Source organism: Podarcis raffonei, chromosome 7, assembly GCF_027172205.1.
Source record: "Podarcis raffonei isolate rPodRaf1 chromosome 7, rPodRaf1.pri, whole genome shotgun sequence".
Lineage (NCBI taxonomy): Eukaryota > Metazoa > Chordata > Lepidosauria > Squamata > Lacertidae > Podarcis > Podarcis raffonei.
The window spans coordinates 40,313,320-40,335,743 of record NC_070608.1 but is presented as its reverse complement, the minus strand read 5'-3'; the positions used below and the strand labels follow the sequence as shown (position 1 = coordinate 40,335,743).

The 22,424-nt window shown below is 41.9% G+C and overlaps 1 protein-coding gene across 4 annotated transcripts in view; it reads left to right on the top strand.

Moving 5' to 3' along the window:
• The first annotated feature begins 6,355 nt into the window (after window positions 1-6,355).
• SNTG1 (syntrophin gamma 1) overlaps window positions 6,356-22,424 on the top strand; it is a 221,007-nt gene continuing 204,938 nt past the window's right edge. For 3 of the 4 annotated variants that reach the window (XM_053396198.1, XM_053396199.1, XM_053396196.1), the window contains exon 1: window positions 7,492-8,599. The gene's annotated coding sequence lies outside the window, so the exon portion shown is untranslated. Of the gene's footprint in view, window positions 6,514-7,491; window positions 8,600-22,424 lie in introns of those variants that run through there. The other variant, XM_053396197.1, reaches the window with a different exon arrangement.

Here is a 22,424-nt window from a genome sequence, read left to right as displayed (position 1 = left end):
CTTTAGTTGTATCTTTATAAAAAGTATCTTCATGGATTAAAGTTTGCATTAATCACATGCAATCCAATTAGGAAACTCAATAAGGAAATATAGATATAAAAGACATATTCTGCAGCTGATTGCTTGTTACTGGGAAAGAACTTCCCAGTTAAATGCTTGACGTACTATATTATTATTTTTTAGCATATCACAAGCATTTTTTTTATCTGTTCATATGCTAATCATCTCATACAGTCTTATTAGTAGTGGTCTAAGCATGGTAATCTTTTATACTAATGAAAATGGGGGACACCACTGAATCCTGAAGCAATATTTCTAAGAACCCATTCAGCAAACTCTTCCCATTTTGGTGCCACTCATAATATATGGATGTAATGTCAGTCAAGTTAGTAGTGATCTGCTTCTTTCCATATGCTAAAACTAATGGGCAATTAACATGTAATTCATGTTACATTTTATCAATTAATATCTGTGATGGTTTTTTTCAATATTCACTCTGTTAGAAGGATCCCTATGTTTTATCTTTCCTAAAGAAAAGAAAACTAACAGAAAACAATATTATATTAACTTGCTCTTCCAAACCTTGGGCTAGATTGCAAGCAAGATATATATCATCCAAGCGTGTGGCATCTGGACAAAAGTGATAAAATGTAATTGTGCACTGTTTTCAGAACTGAAGAAAACATTTCAACACAGTGGCATTTCTCTAGAAGCAATGGCCAACCAGTAACTTTGCCTGCAGTTAGAACTAATTAACCAGAACAAGCTAATATGACTGAGTGTAGACAACAATGTAGTTTTTTATTTGCTTGATTGAATTAAGCTTACTTACTGCAGTTGTTTATGACAGAATAACTTCTTTGTTCCGTATAAATGTTGCCACCTTTACATGGCCACAAGTAAGAAACAGAAAAATTAGATTAAATTTGCTATTTTGTCCTAACATAGCTAGTTCTTTAATGCCCACTTTAATTTAGTTGTTTATATTCCAAATTCAAAACTTCACTTAATGTATGATCTAATAGGCCATTGACAGCCGGTTTCTTGCCTATGTTGCTATGGTAGGGTTAGAAGGAATGAAAACACAATCAAATACAATTCTAAATCTCAGTGTAGGATTGGCCACATAAAGCAAAACACAGCTTGGCGTGTTCCAAGATGCCTATAATTATTTGAGAGGTTTAAGTTGGGACCTACATATAAATGCTCAGTTGTTTACAGTCCTGTTAGTCTACCAGCACCCTGGAAAAGGGGGAATATGTATATAGTGTATTGGTGGATTATCACAAATGCCATAAAAAGCATGGACTGCAATAGAAAGCTTTAGTTTTGAAGAACAGCAGAAGCAACTTCATCTGATGCTTGTTTGATCAACCTCTAAGTAGCAGTCTCAGGAGACTGTAGTTAGAAAAAGAAACAGTGGCTGAAACCAAGTAATTTCAGGGCAACACAATCCCGGACACATTAACAAACGTATTTTAGATCAATTTAAAGCAAAGTGGTAAATACTAATGTTGTTGCTATGCAAAATGACCAAGTGCACTCAATTGGAAGGTAGAAGGTATGTTAATACATGCTCTACTCTAAACAATATTCTTTAGATTATTCAGTGCTTGGCACATAATGTTCCTAACACATTGCAATTCAGTGCTCCATAAAGCAACATATGAGCAAATCAGTTGGTCCATATGCACCTGCATGGTGAAATCTGAAAGGGAGATAACAAGACTTATAAAATCAAATTCCTCATAGCCCCTGTGGATCTCTGAAGTTCTCCGGTTGCTTCCCTCAGGTGATGAAATCAATTGCAACATTTCCTTCTATATTTGACAAGTAATTTAATTAATGAGAAATTTAGGTTCTAGTTAAAATAAAATAATAATAATAGTTAATAATAATAATAATAATAATAATAATAATAATAATAATAGCATTACCCCAGCCACACTGGGCAGCTTCCAACAAAATACCGAGGGAAAAGAAGATACAAAACTAACAAAGTTTACACATCTAATAAAACATTTACATGGTTTGCAGTTTGTTTGAAAGTGTGGATTGGAACTGGACACAGGGTTTGCATGAGTTATATTCATTGTTTCTTTTGTATACTTTATTCTAAATAAAAATTGCTCATTGTTTCTTTTGTATCCTTTATTCTGAATACAAAATGCTCTTTTGAATGCTACAAAATGAACAGTCTTGGCCAGTTTGTTATTAATGACAACTTCTTCGTACCGCTCATTGCAGCTCTAGAGAAATCACAAGGTGGAACAGCACCCACCTCACTGTGTATTGGTAGGGAGAATTCTCATGGCATTCAAATTCAACTTTTACACCTCTGGCAACCTGTTGGGTAGGTGGGGCAGAGGTGATGGCAGTAGAGAAGGGGGTGGCCCTACCCACTAGTGGCTTCAAGCTTCCCCACCTGAGGCACATGTCCTCAACAGATTACTCCCAAGGGAATGTGGCCCTTGAGAGAATGAAGTTCTCGCCACACATACATTACTATTTTAAACTAATTTTGTTTATTTGATCTTACAGATTTTTTTATATTATTTTAATTTTATTATGGTTTAATTACTTTTTAGCTATTATATTTGATGTGTTTTCAGCTTTCTATGTTTTATCTATGTTTATTTGAGCTGCCTTGAGTTCCAGTTCTGGGGGAAAGGTGGGATGATGATGATGGTGATGATGAAGAAGATAAGTCACCTTTGTCCACAAAAAGTGATGCCCAGAAGCACAACTTTAATTACAATATTTTGGTACTGTGGAATTAAATTAATTGATACAGCTTCCAAAGCCACACTTTAGGATCTGAACAGTATCAGATAAATAATTGTTCCTTCACATGTACAAGCAAAATATAAAGCAACCAGGCCTGACAATTCAAATGATTAAATGTTTTTTGTTGGGAGCACTGAAAGGAGAGATTTATCTGAAGGCTTTCATACGCATATCACTGTTAGCATCAATCACATCCATGAAAGAGAGGAAACAAAATAATCTCTACTTTCAGATCTAAAGAAATAAAGTACAAATGCTTTCAAGCAGACATAAAACCTATCATTGCAAAGTGTTTGTGTCTTTATCCACTTAACACTGTCATAAAATTCTTGATATAATTATCCATCCTATTGAATTTGAATGAAGTTGCTTGATGCACAGCCTAATTCTGCATACGTAACATCAGAAGTCACTTCCCATGACTTCAGTGAGATTTACCCCCATGTAACTGTGCATGGGATTTAAGCATTAATTCCTTTAGGTGGCTTGCTATGTATTATTAATATTATATTAAATTCATAACAATAATCCTATCTGTGCTATTCAGTAATGCTGAGCTATAAACTTTATATCTGAAACATGGGCCCTGCAATCCTATGGTTCCAGAGACCATAGGAAGGACTGGTACTTTCTCACTGGATGGAAAGAGAACTCTGACTTGCTCATTTCCCACCACTGTAGAAACCTCTGCAGCCTTTGTCCTACTGACAAAGCTCTGACATCAGTGAGACAAAATGGGAGTAGACAGCAGGCAGGTTGAGGGTATAGATGCAAAGCATGCAATACCCAGATACCAGGAAGAAAAGTACACCAGCCCCAAAAAACAGCCCTGAGTTGGGGGGAAAACAGAAGCCCTGGAGCTCAAACTACACCGAACCAGAGAGAGCACTACACTGATGGGAGGTTAATTGTTAACAAACTAACAAAGGAACCTGGAAAAGGATTGAGGTACATAAGAGTGCTGCTCAACCCTGACTTCCACCCTGCTGCTGAGAGCCCCATGGGATGTTGAATGCAGTGATTCAGCAGTTAAGACCGTCTCCCTAAATTAATTCAGTGGGACTTAAGAGAAAAAGAAGCACAGAGATAGACAGTAAAATGTTTATTCTTCATATTAGTAGGCTCTATGACTAGTTTGTAGAAAATCGATTTCTTTCTGGTGGAGACATTTTTGTATTTTTTATGGCACAATTGTGCAAAATAAATAAGATACCAAACATACCGAATAAGAGTGCAAAGGAGTACTTTGTGAGCGCCATCAGACTTTGTCACATTCATTATAATGTTCCCTGCGCTGCTATCTATTTTATACATAAGATCACCCGGCGTTCTCAAATGTGCTAAGGAACAGACAGTATATTATTTTACCAGATGAGTAGGTAGCTGAAAATGGAGGAAGAAAATATGCTTTGTTGAGCTGTGGGATTTTCGGCATCTATGAACCTGCATGAAATCTTAAAAGCAATCTGACAATCTTTGGCCTCTCAGATTACTGAAATAATGTATGTGAAGTGATGTGAGCACTTACAAATGCTAATGTCATCAGGCATTTCATCTGATGACTGGGTGGTAGAAGGCCTGTGCTCACCTTTACTTCCCCCGCCCTTTAGTGTCTCTTGTGTCTTGAAGAAGAAGAAGAAGAAGAGTTTGGATTTGATATCCCGCCTTTCACTCCCTTTAAGGAGTCTCAAAGCGGCTAACATTCTCCTTTCCCTTCCTCCCCCACAACAAACACTCTGTGAGGTGAGGGAGGCTGAGAGACTTCAGAGGAGTGTGACTAGCCCAAGGTCACTCAGCAGCTGCATGTGGAGGAGCGGAGACGCGAACCCGGTTTCCCAGATTAGGAGACTACCGCTCTTAACCAGTACACCACACTGTTTCAAGTTAACAAGCCCAAGTCTGCATGGGACTAACACAGTGAGGAAGAACCTTTGGCCCTCCAAATGTTGCTGACCTAAAACTCCTATCACCCATGGTTGCCGGGGATGATGGGAGTTGTAATTCAGCAACTTCTGAAGGGCGAAAAGTTCCCCACACCTGGACTAACATCTGGCTGCTCTCTGACAGCCATTACCAGTGGTTTGGCTGATTTTCTGCAAGCATAGGCTGCCTTTCAGGGTGGCCTCTTTCCATGAGGTTGTTTCTTCTCAGACCTGCTGTGGGTTCAGCAGGTGAGCAGGACACAGAACATCTGAGGGATGTGGGAGAGAATTTGCACTTTCCTAGTAGCTCTTGTATTGGAAGCCACCTTAGGAAATTCCAAAGTTGGCTCAGGGAAACCCCAGAAGTACAAAAAAAAATGTTGTTGGGAGGCGCATGAATGCAGCCTAAGGAGCACTCAGCATGCTCAGTGGCTAAATAATGCTGACTGTTAGGAGAAAACAAGAAGGGTAACAGCATGGAGTATCTTGGAAATGGGCATGGCTGGGACAGTGAACAGGAGCACTCCACACTGCAAGGTCCCCCTTGTAATGGTGTGTGCATGACTTTCTCACAGTATTTTGGCAAACGTAAAACAAGGTGGACCTTGCGGTTTCCCAGTAAATACACGGAAAAAATACAGCATGTTTCTTGTAGTTCAGTGCTTTATCAGCTCTTTCAAAATGGCCAGCCAGCTTAGCATCCACTGGCCAGACTGGCTCCTTCTTCTGCCCAAAGGGTTCAGAGCATCCCTTCACTTAGGAGAGAAGCTCCGCAAGAGGGAAACCAAAGAGGATTCCTCACTCCATTGTCTCCACGCCTTAAAAAAGATAACCAACCAAACAAGTATAAGAGAGATGGAAGAGCCATCTCGACCTTTCTTTTGTTTTGTTTTTTAAGAAACGGCAAGCAGTCTGAAGGTAGAACTCCTCGCACTGGGGGGGGGGGGGAGAGAACATGCTGCAAGAAGGACGCCTGAGGCGCCTCAAGATGCTGCCTCCGTCTTCACCTACTTAGCGAGCCGCCGCCGCGATCATTCTCCTCGCGGGGGGGGGGGGGAATTAAGAGCTCGCCGCCTCCCCCAAGCGAGGCGCCATCATCTGCCCAGCTCTTTCCATGGGTGCTTAAGGAAGCCGATCCCCCTCCTTAATTCCTTTCCCGCCTCACAGCCCTTGAAAGGGGCGTGTTATCAGCACCTCATGCAATAAGGAGCCCTTCCAATTTATGTACACATGAATCTGTTTCTGCATCTGTGTGTTCCTTAGCAAAGGCCAAAGGCGGGAAAGAGCCTGAGAGACGAGGCGCGAGGGAACGTCTGCTATTGGCTCCAATCCTGCAGTTTATCTATGCAGGTGGATTCTTTCCTAACCAGCTGCCTTTTAATTGGAAAACACTAAAGGCGCAGGTGGAGGAAGCACAGGGAAAGATAGAACCTTCGTCCCTCATCCTCCTTCCTTATAATGACCAGGGCGGAGATGCGGGGAGACTCAGGAAGCAGGCGGCCGCGTGACACGGAGCAGCAACAGCCAATCAGAGAAAAGGAGCTCGTCTTCCTGCCCCGCCCGCCCCTGAGCCTGAATGTGCCTCTCCACTAGCGTAGGTAAATCTTCCAATTTCTTCGGCGCAAATACTGTAGAACGTTTTTTATGGCCAGAGTTATGGTGACGGTGTTCTTGAGGAATTATCCAGGCTGTTTCTCTGTTCCTTCCTTTTTTAGTGTGATACAGAAACCAGAACAAAAACAGATCCAGCAAACCCACCCGCCCACCACGACGGGTTGGCTTGTTAAGCAGCTTGGCTTGTCAGGTGCGTCGCGATCTTAGTTCTAGCAGTGGAGTAGAAGTAAAACGCAGCAGAATCGGATTGGGGGGAGGGGAGGGATGGGAGAGTCTCCGCGTTTGGGACGCTCTAAGGCTGTATTTTTCGGAGTCAGAGGAGCCACCGTTTTCTTTCTCTGCTTAGCGAAATATAAAGGGTCGAGAGTGGGTTGCTGCAAAAAGCTGTGCAAACAAAACGCCTTCCTATTCTAAAGGGCGATGGATGGAGCCGAGCACCACCCAGTAACGCAGCTTTGAGTAGCAAGCTTTTTCCTCTTTTTCTTTAAAAAGAAAATCACCATCGTGATTGCAGTGCTTAAATCTTATGGCGTCTTGAGGATCCCTTTTTTATGTGATGGTTTTTGATCACAAGTCGCCTGCTGTGAGACACTCTGATGTAAAACTCCCACCAGGCACCTGCTTGCTCGTCGGCGCCTTTTGGCGTCTGAAATGAATTTATGCTAGCGGGTCTCTCAAGCCTTTCTTCAGGTCAAGAGTCTTAACCCTTTGTCCTCACCCCAAATGTTTAGAGGTTGGCCCGTTGGGATACTAGTGAAGGAAAAGGCACTCAAACACTCCACGGCTGGGTTTGGGGACTGAAAGGGGGCGGCTTACGTTATTTCGGTGATTTCTAGTACTGTATGTGCTCCGACTTTGACCCACTTCTCCCTCCCTTGCTTACACTTATTTGGGGATCAAGCACCATGAAATGAATGAGGCTAGCTGACTTCCAAGTAAGCTGCACATTACATCAGTTTAGCCCTGAGAAGCGGGGATGAGCAGCCACCCGGAGACCCAGTTCCTTATGCATGTAAAACACCTATTAAACTCAGCTTCAAGCTTCTGGCTGTTCCGACTCTCCTCCCCGTCATCCCCCTCCCGGTGGAAGCAACGACATGTGACGCCCCCCCCTTTCCGCCCCCGCAGAAAACAAAAGCTGGCCACCCCCAGGAAGGGGGGGGGCGAATCGTAACTTTGTGCAACACGTGCTCGTTGCAACAGTGGCAGGGAACTCCTGGACTTGCTTGGGGCGGAATGCCTAGCCGTCTCTTCTTTGTAGTTCAGATCCCGACGAATCCTTTTTCTTTCTCTTCTAGTTTAGCGATTCTCGTCTTCACTCCCCGCTGGACAGCTTGGTACCATCGAGCAGGATCGACGCCCCCACATCTGGGGCAACAGCGAGAGGAATACATGGCCGTCGAAGAGATTCTGGCATGATGGCAAATCTCCTGCGGGAGGAGGGCGGCGGACCTTAATTTGCCCCCGCATATTAATTTCCTCTTCAGGGAAGCCTCTGCCTTCCGATGGATGGCGCCCCCTTTGCTAACCAGCAGCGCGATTGAAAACTTCCTTCCCGGCGTCCCGCCGCCTCCTCCGCCTCTTTCTTTTCCCCAGTAGGGGTCGGTTGGGAAAGGGCCCGCGCTTCCCGGGTCGTCCTTCGGAGCGCCTGCTCCACCTGCAGAGGCTGAGGCATTTCTAAGCCACACGCTGGCGAGCGCCCAGGTTCCCGAGAACGAGCCGAGAAGGACGCCAGGCGGGAGATCGGCGGAGCTGCCCGGCGCTTGGCTTACAGGTCGGCACCCGCAGGCATGGACAGCGCCTCCAGCCTGCACACCCAGCGCCAGGAAGCGCCGCCGCTACTGCTGCTGCTGCTGGCGACTCTAGACCGGCTCTCGCCTCGCTGCTGCTGCTGCTGAAAGGGCGATCGCGGCTGCTGCTACCTCTTGGCTCGCCCCCGCCTCCCTTCCCTTTCGGATGGACGCCGCGAAGTAGCTGCTCTGCCGTGCTCCGCTCTCTCCCCCCGCAGATGCAAGCAGGGATCGCAGATTCCCTTCCCTCTCCAGTCTGGAGCTCTCCACAGAGACTTCCACAGAGCCCAGCGCTTGGAAACCTCCGGAGTGCAAGTTGCGACTCTTAAGCAATGGGCGCCGCGGTCGGAAGTCAGCCGGCTAGCGCCTTGCCACGGCGGCGCTTCTCTTAACTGCGTGGATTGGGAATATTGGGGAAACAAGTTTCCAGAGGCGGTTCGGGGAGTTGAAAGTCCGGCGTTCCAGTGAGAGCGAGCATGTCAGCAAGTAAGTGGTGGTGGGTGGTTTTTTTTTTTTTGGGGGGGGGGTGATGCTCGCCAGGAAAAGGTTGCCTCTGGTGTGGCATTTTTTAAATAAAAAATTATTAAGATGATAATGCCGCTGTTACTCTCTCTTGGGACCTGGAAGGGGGAAGAGGGCATGGTCCCTGTACTAAATGCAGTTCTACATTTTGGATGGGTGTTCCTAGTGTGCTTTCATTTGCAAGAAGCTCTGTTGCAGTACACCATCTGTCCAGCTCTGAGAAGCACTGGAGATGCTTCTGTTTCAGTGCTGACATACCTTTGAGACCCGGTGCGGGGTCCGTGAGCACAACAGAGCTAACAGCGCAAATGTGCCTGCCTGCCGTTTTGCCATTAGTTCCCCAGGTAAATGCCAAGTCTTTTGTAAAGCAAAAGGCACATTAGTCCAGTAGTTGTTCCTTCACATGTACAAGCTGTGCTTCTGTTGATTTGTCTTGGATACATAGAGTGTGTTGTTGTTATTGGTGCTCTTCTCAAATATCTTTTTATATGCAGCCCATGTGCTGTGTGTGTGTGGTCTGTTTCTTGCCTCTGGAACTACTTACCCTTGTGAGGGTCACTGTGGAGCTGGAAATCTGTCACAAAAACGGCTGCTGAATCCTGTATGATTTCAGTTTAGTGTGTTGATAGCACAGAGTAGGTGTCTGAGTCAAATATTAAGTTTTGTGTGTGTGTTTTTGAAACATATTCTAAGGCCTATGGAACTGTAATCATTATTATCTTGAAACTCATCAGTTGTGGCAAGCCTGTCACATTGAAAGCCCTGAGATCTCCACTTCTCCCTCTCAGCACAATTAGTGATTGGAGCCAGCCGGCTATTCTCTCTTCCTTGAGACTGCAAACTGCAATCTTTTCCACATTGCCCTTGCTTTTTGCATTCTGCTTTACCCTCAAAGATTTGCAGAGTAAGAGCCATTAAACAGATTTATAGGCAATTGTGGGCATTTGTCTACTAGCTTGATCTGTTCCAAGTGAGCACATTAAGATCAGCATGTGCAGCTATCAAAGGTGCATGTGGGGGAGGCGTGGAGGCAGAGAAGGCTTTTATTTTGGTTTGACTTGCATAAATGAACTTTGTCACATATTATGGTAAGGAGTGGGATTGCATGCAATGATATCTTGATATATGTTGCGGAAAACTAAGCTAAAATGAAATTGGCAGGTTTGTATCTGGGATACTGCCCAGTAGTTTGATTTTTTTTTATAAAAAAACCCCCAACCAACCAACCAACCAACCAACCATAAAGCTTCCCTGTTTGATGCACTTTATTCTGGCCCGTGCTTCCAGCTTTGGGTATTTTGTGACAGCCATTATTAGTAGATACAATTAAATGTAGTTTCAGCATATTGTAGCATGATATTTTAGCTGTACATCCCAGAGAACATGGATTGTCATAAGCTCCTTGGGGCAGGGATCAATGTGCACTTTCCTTACGTTACTCTGTATAGTGCTATATCTGCTGATCTTGTTGGAATAAAGAGAATAATTATTTAAATACATTCATAGCAAAAGACAGAATATATAATCCATCTTTCAACCAGGTATTGTACCTGGCTGTCACCAGGTGAGGAAATAGGTCCTGTATGTTAGCTGTCTAAATGCACTTCCAGAACTGCATCAGCAAGGTTCATATTTCTCAGTCATAAGAACCTGAAGTGTTTTTAGATTGTTGGGATGATAATTTCTACCTGCTGTGATGATGACTGCATACACACTTCAGGCATACCTCATTTTATTGTGATTCACTTTCTTGTGCTTCACAAATACTGCTGCTTCTGAGGGTATATGGGTGCAGCTGTGGGGAGTCTGGCTGCTTCCAGGGGAAGGGAGCCCCCCCTTTCTGGCAATGGGAGTGGAGTTGCCTAGTGCTGGATCTGGGTTTCCCCCCCTCTCCCCCCTGCTGTCAGGGGAGCACGGCTTAATAGACTTCAGTACAGTGTAAATATAACTTTTAGATTCACTGAGAAATGTTTTGTGTGTAACTTGCTTTATTGTGGTGGCCTGGAAAAGAACCTGCAATGTGTAAGAGGTATGCCTGTGTACCTTTAGCACTTCCTCCTAAAAAAAGAAAAGAAAAAAGAATTTTGGGCACTGTAGTTTAGAGAGCTACGATTCCCAGCAAACCATAGAAAACAGCAGCCCAGAATTGTTTGAGAAAAAAATGTGCTTCAAAGGTATAGCATTTACACACCCTACCTGCCTACCTGGTCTTAATGTTAATTAGAAGGGGAAGACTTGTTTGGCAATGCAGTCTGCCTCTGAACTATACATATGCACTTATTGTAGTAGTTCCCCATGCAGTGGCAGAGAGGCAGTCTTTCACTAAAGTGCCTGTACAATACTGTGTACAGAACGCCAAACCTTGCCTGAAGGCTGGGATTTATTTAGAGTGCATTAGAGTGGTCCCTTTTTACAAGCAGAAATGACTTAACAGTAGCTGATGAGATAAGCAGATGATTTTTGGGAAACCAGGGGTCCTCAACCAAATCCAGACACCAAATGCATGTTTTGTTTTCTTTCCTCATATAATTCTGCAGTTTAGCCTAATACTGTCATGAGAACTAATGGACTTAATATGTGCCTTGCTTAAGTGGAGGATGGGAGGGGGTCCTACAATCTGGTGACTGATCAGCACAGTGTAGTGATTCTGGCTAGACAAACTAATGAGATGTTAATAGAATCATAAAATCATAGAGTTGGAAAGAAACCCCGAGGATCCTCTGTTTTACTAAATTACTTCAGCTACAAAAAAAGCCAAGGAAGGCATGTTGGAACATATTTCCCCCCTCTTCAAAAACCACATTCTGGCAATACTTTCGTTAGGACCACTCAAAGTTTCACAGAATAGTGACCAAGTTTTGGAGTTCACCAGAACTCTTTAGCAGGCCGGATGTTAAACAAGGGTGCGAGATGGAGGAGGAGTAACAACCTTCTCCTTTTTGTGTAACATCTAGCGGCTAGCCTGATAAAGCAATCTGGAGAAATAAGTTTATTCTCTCACTTTTTCAGCTTAAATAGTTAGATGAGTGATTCTGTTTTTGGGGTCAAAGTAGTTTTTCACATACTTTATTAAATAAGTTATTTTGTCCCACTAAAGTGCTAAGCAGAAGTAAAGGCCAATTTGTGAACAGGAAAAAAAACCCCCAGTAGCAACCACAACTGTGTTGTAGTCACTTAGAAATTGATGAAGGAACCATATTACCCCCTTTCACATTTGGCTCTTAGTGTCTTCTCATATCTGCGATTCATATGCAGGCAGGCACTAATTCAAATTATTTAATTCTGGCTACTATTTTACTATTGTAAAATGTGAAGAGGTAACTTGTAACCTTAACCGTGTCTACTCGGTTAAATTCAATAGTAAGTCCTATTGAATTTATCATAAAGAAAGCATGTTTGGATCAGCCCTAGATTTCAAAACTAGATTTCTTTTTTATAACAGAAACAAAGTTGGAAGATAGGATAGCTCTGACTTCAGCTGGAGGATGGCGGGGGGGGGGTATGCATTGGCGTATGCCCTTTCAAAGTCCTCCTTTCTTCCCCCTGCATATTTACTTAGAATTAAAGGCCTGTTGAGTTAAGTGGGGCTGATTCCCAAGTAAGTATGCATATTGGATCCTCAGTTTTATTTGGCTTGTATAATTTGCTAGAATTAATGCCATTGTATTGATGATTTTGCTGTAGATGTCCCAAAAAATTCTGCTGACTTTCATTAGAGCATATTTCTGACTCTTAAGACTACAACTATATTCAATACATATCCAGGGATATTAAAAAGCTGTTTAAAAGAGAAGAGCTAAGGCTTTCTTAGGTGCACTCCAAAGCATGGAAATTGCAAGTTAAGCTGTCCATACACAATGTAGGCGGTAAAGCTATTCTACAGTCCTGCATATTGTGCTTGCTTACAATTTAGTCCTCTGCACCCACACTTCCCTGCAGTCTTTCACCTTCATCCTCTGCAAATAGAAGAACACTGAAGCTGAGGCCACAACGAGGGCAATCACCACCAAGTTTTACACTGACCTGCTTTAATTTGGTTTTGAGAGGCAACACAAGTCAGTAAGAGAATGGAGCAGGTGAATCTTGCATATATGGGAGATGGGAGAACATGTTTATTGCTGATAGACTGTCAAAATTAACATGGATGCAGTTCTCATGCTTTTCGATGCATGAGTAAACCCGTAAGCCTAATTCTTCAAATGATTTTTATATTTGAATTTTCTGGAGGCCACCAAGATGGAAGAAGGCTTGTGTACCTCATATTGATGTCCCTCAGAGCTTGCATTAAATGCTGAAAGATATGAGCTTCCCTCTCATCAGCTGAATCCCTTATTGACCCCAGTGCTTTTTGAATCACTTCTATAATCTTATATTTTGCTAGAATGTCTGTACTTGCTACATTTTATACAGAAAGGTGACTTGCAAGGAACATCTAGAGTGTGTACGGGCAGGGGAATCAGCAACTGGAATAATTTTCAAATTGTCATAAGGATTTCTTCCTCCTATGCAAAAATGGGAGATGTGGAAGCGGGGGGGGGGGGGATAGACTAATTGAAATACTTATTGAAGTAGTGTGTTAGAATATTGTTCCAGCCAACGACACCGCTGCAACTCCCAGATCCTGGCTTCCAAGATGGTTATGATAATATTGCTCCCACATTTGTCTGTATTACTAGGCAACCAACACTCTTAGGACTTGATGGCCTTGTAAGAATCTTCTTCCCTCTGAGGGCTGTATTCCCTCATGGACAGCCTTATGGAGTATGTCTGCCAGTGGTGGATGGGTCCAGAGACAAAGTGTGTGGAGCAACAGATGGTGACCCTTTCCGTTGTATATTGGATACATTCCAACCAGAGACTAATTAGAGGGTTCTCCATCCTTCATTCTGGTAAAGAAGAGGCATTTTCATAGCTCAGGAGCCTGTTCCAGCCATGTAAGAGCACCCAAGGCAGTGCAGAGCAGGGTGATGGATGGGAGAGCCACAGGAACAAGCCAGAGAGGTCAGGCCTGCTCCCGACCTCTGTTTTAGGCAAGCCTTGGGCTTATGCACCTACCTACCTTCCTTCCTCTGTTCTAGTTATGAGGAAGGGATTGGAAACGTTTTTAACTAACTCACACTAAGTAGGAGCAGGCATATAAGCAACATTGGATTTAGGGTGGTGTGGGTGGTTCCCTCGCACAGGGGACTAAGCTAAGGGGACATAAAGTCCATTTTGGGCCACCAAATGTTGGCCTCGCACAGAGCGCTATATTACAAAGGATTACCACTGACATTGGGCCTGAGAATCACACAGACAATGATAAACCATGACAAACATGTATTGCATTTGATTGACAAGCATTGTGTGCAATGGAACTCACTTTCTCAAATCTGCTCCAGAAGGTTGAGAGGCTCCCCTTCCATAAATAGATTTAGGGGGCATGTGGAGGGAGGAAAGTGGGGAAGTTCCATTGTGCAAGCGAAAGTTATTGTGGTAATAGAATGAGTGACTTAGCACCACACTGCATGCCAGCCTTTTTTGTTCCTTCAGCACGGTGACAAGGTGTTTCTACAACACACACGCTCTCGCCCTGTAGCTCACTTTTCTCAAATATGTATTCCTGAAAAATACACATAAACAAGGACCAACTTAAATGTGAAAGAGTGGCAAAACATGTTTCAACTCATGTGAGCCTTCCATTTTCTAAAGTTTACAAAGCAGAAATTTGCAATGGAAAGTTATGGGTTTTTCAGCCATAGATTATGGAGATAGATCACCGTCCCCATATCACAGTATTAAGACTGAAAAGAAGAAGAAGAAGTGGAGGAGGAGGAGTTTGGATTTGATATCCCGCTTTATCACTACCCAAAGGAGTCTCAAAGCTGCTAACATTTTCCTTTCCCTTCCTCCCACACAACAAACACTCTGTGAGGTGAGTGGGGCTGAGAGACTTCAGAGAAGTGTGACTAGCCCAAGGTCACCCAGCAGCTGCATGTGGAGGAGTGGGGAATCGAACCTGGTTCACCAGATTATGAGTCGACTGCTCTTAACCTCTACACCACACTGGCTCTCACCACACTATCAATTCGGCCAGTTGTCCTCTAGGCTAAATTAATAAATTATGAGTTTTAAAACAATTTAGAAATTTTATATTTGTAGCTAGAAAATAATTAGCAGATGTTGCAGAAGCATTTTATAACATGCCTTATAATAAGTCATCGTTTCATGCTTCAGTAATAAACATTCATTAGATGACAGTGAAACAAGCAGCTAGGAGGCATTGAGTGTCCACATTGTTTTAAATGAGTATATTTTTAATATCAGATTCAGCAATCTCCCAGAAGTTATTATTTCTAACTTTAGAAATGTGCATGAGATTATTGCCTATGAAACTTGACTCACGTTGCCTGAGACTGCATTTCGTTGGTATGCAATACTCTTGTCAGGCCACTTCTTGCCCTTGTTCGTTTTAAGTACTTTATTTCAGTAAGGGTGATTGGAGATGAAGGGACTTATGAGTTTATAGGTGACCAAAGAGCTTGAAGCAGTACGAGGGACACAATCGAAGTCACCAGAGGAGACTAAGGGACCTGACATGACAACTGTCAGTCATGCTAGCACCATGCCATATGGTATTTCTTCCTAGAGGTGATTTCCCTTTGTGCTTTTGGGAAGTGACTATCTGGAGGTTATTTTTGATTTTGTGTTACCCGTGATTTTTAATAAAAAAAGGTAATGTGCCACATTCGTGCAACTGCAATAAACATTATTGCTTTTACCTAAGTGACCTTCACATGTTTCGGCAGTGTCTGGGAGGGCATCTTAAAATTTATTTTGTTTTATTAAAATGTTACCTGCACTTTCATAGGAAGTATATTAAGGTGGTGTGCAACATAGAAAATTTAATAAAATTAGAAAGAACATACATAAAATTTAATAAAATTAGAAAGAACATACATAAAAACATAATAAAAAACATCAGAAAAACACAGGTTGGTTAAAAGTGAAATTTGTATTGCAAAGCCCTGTCTAAACAGCACAGTTTTCAGAATATGTCTGAAAACTGTGCTGTTTTCAGCACAGTTGAAAACAGCACAGAAAGCAGAGATGGTCCCTGCCAAATTTCTACTGGCAGGGGGTTCTACAAGGTAGGTACTGCCATGGTAAAGATTTGGTCCCTAGTGATGCTAACCAAACCTCAGGGGCATAGGTAGCTCCAGTTTTGCCATGTAAACTACTTCAACGGCTTTATGCTATGAAGTGGTCTATAAATAATAATGATAATAATAATAATTATATATATATATATATATATATATATATATATATATATCAACAACAACAACAACAACAACTCCTCACTAGAAGATCTCTGTGATCAAGGCAGTCTGTAAGATAAAAAAAGGTAAAGGACCCCTGACAGTTAAGTCCAGTCGTGAATGACTCTGGGGTTGCGGCGCTCCTCTCACTTTACTGACCGAGGGAGCCGACGTTTGTCCACAGACAGTTTTTCTGGGTCATGTGGCCAGCATGACTAAGCCGCTTCTGGCGAAACCAGAGCAGCACACGGAAACACCGTTTACCTTCCCGCCGGAGCGGTACCTGTTTATCTACTTGCCCTTTGACATGCTTTTGAACTGCTGGGTTGGCAGGAGCAGGGACCGAACAATAGGAGTTCACCCCATCGTGGGGATTTGAACCGCCAACCTTCCAGTCAGCAAGCCCTAGGCTCAGTGATTTAAACCACAGTGCCACCTGCGTCCCAATCTGTAAGATTCTTCATGCCAAAGTTTTTTTGGGCTTTGTGAATTAACACAAGTTATTAACCTTGAACCTAGCTGTTTGTTTGATGTTTGTTTGTCACCATGAGGGCCCTGCTAGGGATGGTAAGGCCAAGTATACATATTTTAATAAACAGGTCCCTCTGCATGTATGGCACAGGCTCTGGCATCTTCTTCGGTGCCCTAGTGTCCATGGCTCCCCATAGCCACGTTCTGAGTAATTTGTTGCATATGTATGTGCCATTGTTTCATTTCAATAGAAATATTGTTTTATTATGCATTATTATCAAACAGTTGGATTGCTTTTATAGTGTTGATTAGTGGTGTTTTGTTGTTGTGTTTTTATTTTTGAATGGCATGGTTTTATCGTGAACTCCTTTGAGCATAATTGATGCATATGCAATGTATGCAGATACCTTGACTAAGAGACTAAGCAAGTGTCAATATTTTATTTTCTTTAAAATACTTTTACACTGACCTTTAAGGCAAAAAACCCCAAAACATTTAAAGTGGTGTATAAAACAGAAGAAGTTATACATATCCACAGTTAACTAAAACAACAGCATTTTTAATGGTATTATATCATCCAAAGTTTTGTACTTCATTATGTAAACGTGTGCTAAATTTTGTGAGGTTTTATTTGGGACCAAAGGGTGGGAATTGTGGGAGTGGGGAAATGGTGATCCTGCTGAATGCGATTGGAGCCAAGCATCATCTGCCCCACCTCACACTTCACTGATACCTAGATTAGCCTTGCTGAACCAGGTCCTGTGTAGATATTTTGGACTGCAGCTCCCATCATCAGCCAGAATGGCCAATAGTTAGGGATGAGTGGATTTGTAGTCTGAAACATCTTGTGAACATTGGGAAAGACTGCCCTAGATGAACCATGCCTAGTCTTTACCATCGTACTTCCTAGTGGAACAGAGCTGGGTCCATTTCCACCATCACCTTGCCAGCAATTTCTGTTTCAATCCACATGAATGCAATTCAAGTACAGTACATGCAACATGTATTCCACAAGCATAGATCCAGTCTATGCACACATCTCTATTCTTCAGTCATAAAGCTAGTTTTAGGTGTATCCATTTATCCCTTGATGGCGGAGTATTCACTACTGCTCTTAAAGATTAATTAAAATTTTCTTTTTTTACAGTTTTATTTCCATTGGGGTTTATTGATGTAGATGTGTACTTTTGTTTTGTTACACCGCTTAGACATTCAGGCTAAGAATCAACCTCTCTCTCTCTCTCTCTCTCTCTCTCTCTCTCTCACACACACACACACACACACACACACACACACTTGCCTGCAAGCTAGACCATAGCGTATGTACTAAGGCAAGATTTAGCGTTATTAAACTTTTATTAGTGTTTAACTTGTAATAGGTTTATCAGAAAAGTGTCAAAATGCATTGTGGACTGGAAAATGATGTGCCACTTGCTATAACCAGCAAGTTCAGAAGTAGATAGATTTTGAAATTTGTGTGAATCTATTACTTGACTTTTAAAATTATAGTGTACTTTAATTCTATTCCCTCCAGCAAATAATTGAATTTAAGCTTTAAAAGCCTTGCGACATCATGTGAGGAAGCCTGACCCTATTTTTTCTTTGACTGGTCTTGAAAAATCTCATTTCCTTTCTCTTGCTCCCGCTCTCCTTCCTTCAATGAATTTGGAGTCTTACTTTTCATGTTTCAGGTATGTAAGTGGCATGTAATGCTAACAGATATTTAGGAAACGACTTTCTGATAAATTCATGGTTATTTTTTAGGAAGATGTGTGCATACTTTTGCTGGTCATACTATCATACAAACAACTATATCTTGCAGGATCTGATAATTAAATCAGCTGATGTTTCAGCTCTAGCTAGGCACATCCTCTACATTTCAGCTCCCTTCTCATTCTTTTCCATCTGTAAAAGATGGTACCACCTGGGGAAGCTATACTGTGTGGGTGGGTCTGTGGGAGAGCTGGTGATCTTCCAGGTAATCATACCCCAAGTTGTTCAGGGCTTTTTTTCTACAAAGTACCAAAACCTATGTCCAAAATTTTATGGACATAGCCAGGATTCGGCTGTTGGAAACTGTTTCCAGGTGAAAATTGCTAAATGTCTGGGAAAAACTGGACATATGGCAACCCATGTCAGCAGTGTAGATTTTGGCAAATTTGCTTAAAAATAGCTCAGACCAGTAGTTTGAAAAACATACATTATAAAATAAATTTACATATCAAAATAAATGTTTGCCTGGGTAGGCTGGCTCAGACAAAAAAAGTTTTTAAGCATTGTGTAGCTTAAACAACTCACATCCTCAATGCCACTATCAAGAACTCACATAATGTCTGTTCCACACTTGCAAGGAACTGATCCTTTGGGAGGGAAGCAGGGAGTTTCAAAGTGCATCAGTTCCTTGCAAGTGTGGAATAGACATGTGAACTCTTGATAGTGGCATCGAGGATGTGATTTAAGCCACAGAATGCTGACAAAGATTTACTTTGGGAGCTCACTTAAATCTGTTTGCCTTTTGTTCCCAACATATCTGCTCTATTTTTCAGTAGAATGTTTTTCCCATTAAGTGTCTAAATTGGGCCATTGTGCACAGTCTTTCAGAAGTTCACAGTCTCACATTTTGGTCAGGGTGTGCATCCCAGAGCAGTTTTGCTGATAACAGAGTGAAAGATTTATTTATGTGATGGTGCACATACTGCACTAAAGTATTTTAAAATATGTTAAGTGCCAGGTATGCCTGTTGTACTGTACTAATACACCAAGCTATTTTGGAGCTAATCTGTTGCAGCCTTGGGCAAGATTTTACTTTTGATCTTCTGTTGGCTATGCATATACCATTGGCTAAATTACTGAAACTAGCGTGGTTCATCTGGCTCACATATTAATCACATGGTGGTGGGTTTTCTTCTTTGTGACTGTAATGTATGCATTATTGGCTAAATATCTGGCACGTGATTATCTGGTGAGCTCCCTTCCAGTCATTGACCAGACAACATACGCTTAGCAAGGTTACTATATCATATACCTTCATGTCTAGAACATAGCTCAATCCTGGGTTCTGTACATGTAGATATCTAGGATAAGTTAGCATAGGTTCCAGGACAGAGGCTTGAACCCCACGACTTCTCTCCATCAATAAAGTCCTTGGAGAGTTGACATCTATAGCAGAGGGGGTTTGCCTCCAAACGTCCCTGTGTTGACCTCAGTAGCAAAACACTTTGCTCAACTTTAAGAATTAAACTAGTGCTCCCTTTTGCATCCCGCCCCCATCACACTGAAAATTAAAGTAGTAGTTTGACGTGGTGAGGGGGTATCTTAGGATAATAGAATTTTAGAGTTGAAAGGGATGCAAAGGGTCATCTAGTCCAATGCAGGAATCTTCATTTTTAAAATTATATTTAGAACAGGTTATAAACTGCTTCATAAAAAAATCCCTAAGCAGAGTACATAAAACATAGTTTTATAGAGTTTTCACACAGCAGTCTAAAAGTCTTTCATTAGTAAAACGTTGGTGCAGGAAGAACAACTTTTAAAGGGTTGTATGGAATATATTGTTGCTTGTCTGTCACCTGTGATTTATGTATGTCTGTTACCTGGCTCTGCTTTCTTTGATTCCCAGTGTCAAAAGAACTGATGCAACTTTTTCTAGTCTGGATGAATAAACTTGCCTAACAAAAGCAAAAAAAAAAAAAAAAAAACTTTTATTCTACAAATATAAGCCAATTATACTGTAACAGGTCAAATTTTCTCCCTACAGTTTTTCTTGGGAGAATTGTTAATAGGTGCTAAGGCTTAGAGCCCTCAGTGGTTCTTGAACTGGTGATGTGAGGAATCTCAGGCTGTTGCTGGCTTTAGATTACCCTCTCAGGAACCAAGTCTTGCAATAAAATATTTGCCTTTCAAGTGCATATTTAAAATTACAGGTCAGTTTTAAAACAATGCTGTATTAGGGCTTAACTCTTTATTGCCTCTGTTTCAGAATTTTATTTTATGAGAGTCTGTTGGCATGGAGTGGGGCCTTCTTTGTGTGAGAGACAGTGAGTGGGCTGCTGTAGGTGAAAAACAGGGTGGGAACTAAGACCATTTTTAATCCATTTGAATGTCTTGTGTTTACTTTTTACCTAAACCTTTGGTTAAACTGGAATTGTTTAAAGCTTATTATAGAAGTGTTAAATTGTTTCTTGGACCTCTTTATCTGATTCCATATCCTCTGCTGACTTACTCAAGGGTGGGAGGAACATTGGGGAAGGGGGATAACAGGTGGCGGAGAGCTCTTGTTCCAAGACGAGGGACCAAGGAGAATAATGCACAGTGGGGGATCATAGGAGATGTAGTCCAACTTCAAGTTATGAAGCTGCACAGAACAAAGGGTTTTTTTGTTTTGTTTTCTGGCTTAACAGTGAAGGGGAGCAGTGGCTAAATTATTTTAGGTGTTTCCTTGAGTCCTTTGCGGGTTTGGTTGGAACAGTCTCAAGATCCTGAGTCTCTTTCCTGGGTGATCAGGAGTGGTGAACAATGCCTATAAAGCTGAGAGACAGGGGTATATACAGTGTAAGTATTTTAGCAGAAATAAAGATTAGTTAGGGAAATCCCTTTGCCATAGCTGCTCATTTAGCTTTTCTTAAATGTGTCTTTGCTCTGAACTATGTTATTTCAATGTCTTCAACATTTCCTGAAATCTTACATCTCTGAATTAAAGCTTTGGTTTTGTTTTTTTTAAAATGGAAATGAATTCATAGATGAAATGAATAAATAATAGTGTATTTCTGACTGATAGTTTTCCAATTACATGTTTCAACTGTTTAGATGCAGTTAATAGCCTGGAACTGTTTGAGTTTGCAGTTTTGTATGGACTTGCGCACAGAAGAGAATTTTATATACAATAAAGTATACATGGTGATTTAAAAAATGAGTACTAGTCTTTCCTCTAGTTAAACATATGGCTGTCACAAACCACAACTGAATGTTTTGACCTCTAGCAGGATTTGCCAACTGGCTGAAGCTCAGTGGTACAGAAGACATCCCTACATCTGCTTTTTTGAGCCTAATCATGTGTGTCATGATTATTGTTACATAAACACATAGATGTGGATTGATTTAGTATCAAGTTAAGGTCAATTTCACCTTTAGAAGCACATGTTTTGAATATTAAATCAAAGAGTCCAGCTCTTCTGCGATATTTTTGAGACTGTAGAAAGGTGCTTCAGGGTTTTGGCCTGGGCCCATTGTTATTCTACATCTTTATAAACAACTTGAATGAGGGAATTGAAGGGATGCTCATCAAATTTTCAGGTGACACCAAACTGGGAGGGGTAACTAATGCCACAGGAACCAGAATCAGGATTCAAGATAAACTTATCAGATTGGAGAACTGGATCCAAACTACCAAAATGAATGTCAATAAGGGCTGCACTTAGGCAGCAAGAAGCGGCCGCACAAATATAAGATGAGGGACACCAGTAGTATATGTGGAAAGGATCTAGGGGTTTTAGTAGACCACAAGATGAACATAAGTTGGTTTTACTTTTGGTGGCTATATAAGAAGGTACTGATGTCTATCTCTAAGTAGATGCAAGTTACATCTAAGCAATGATATGAAGTAATTTGCTTCAATTGGCTTGCTAAACCATGTGAGCCAATGGTTCTCAAACCCTCAGTGTGTTAGGTACTTCCCCTGCATGTGAAGACATGCTCTGGTGGATTAAGCAGATGAGACCAATAGTGGGTCCAGTGGTCAAGATGCAGTTACTGCACATGCTGTAGAGGGAAATGAGGGGCAGATGAGGCTCATCAACCTGGGAAGATAGCCCCTCTAGGTGAAGGAAAACAGAGTTTTCCTAAATCTCCATTGCATTGTGGCTATACTCATTTGTGAGAAAGCCTTTGAAAGTAAACCCTGAGGAGCAGTCCATACCTGCTGCATTGTGGGACATCTTCATGAGAAGGAAAGGCTAAGGAGTAAACCCTACACAAATTTGGAGTGGAATCCCTAAGATAGTGTCTTGTAGGCCGCCTCC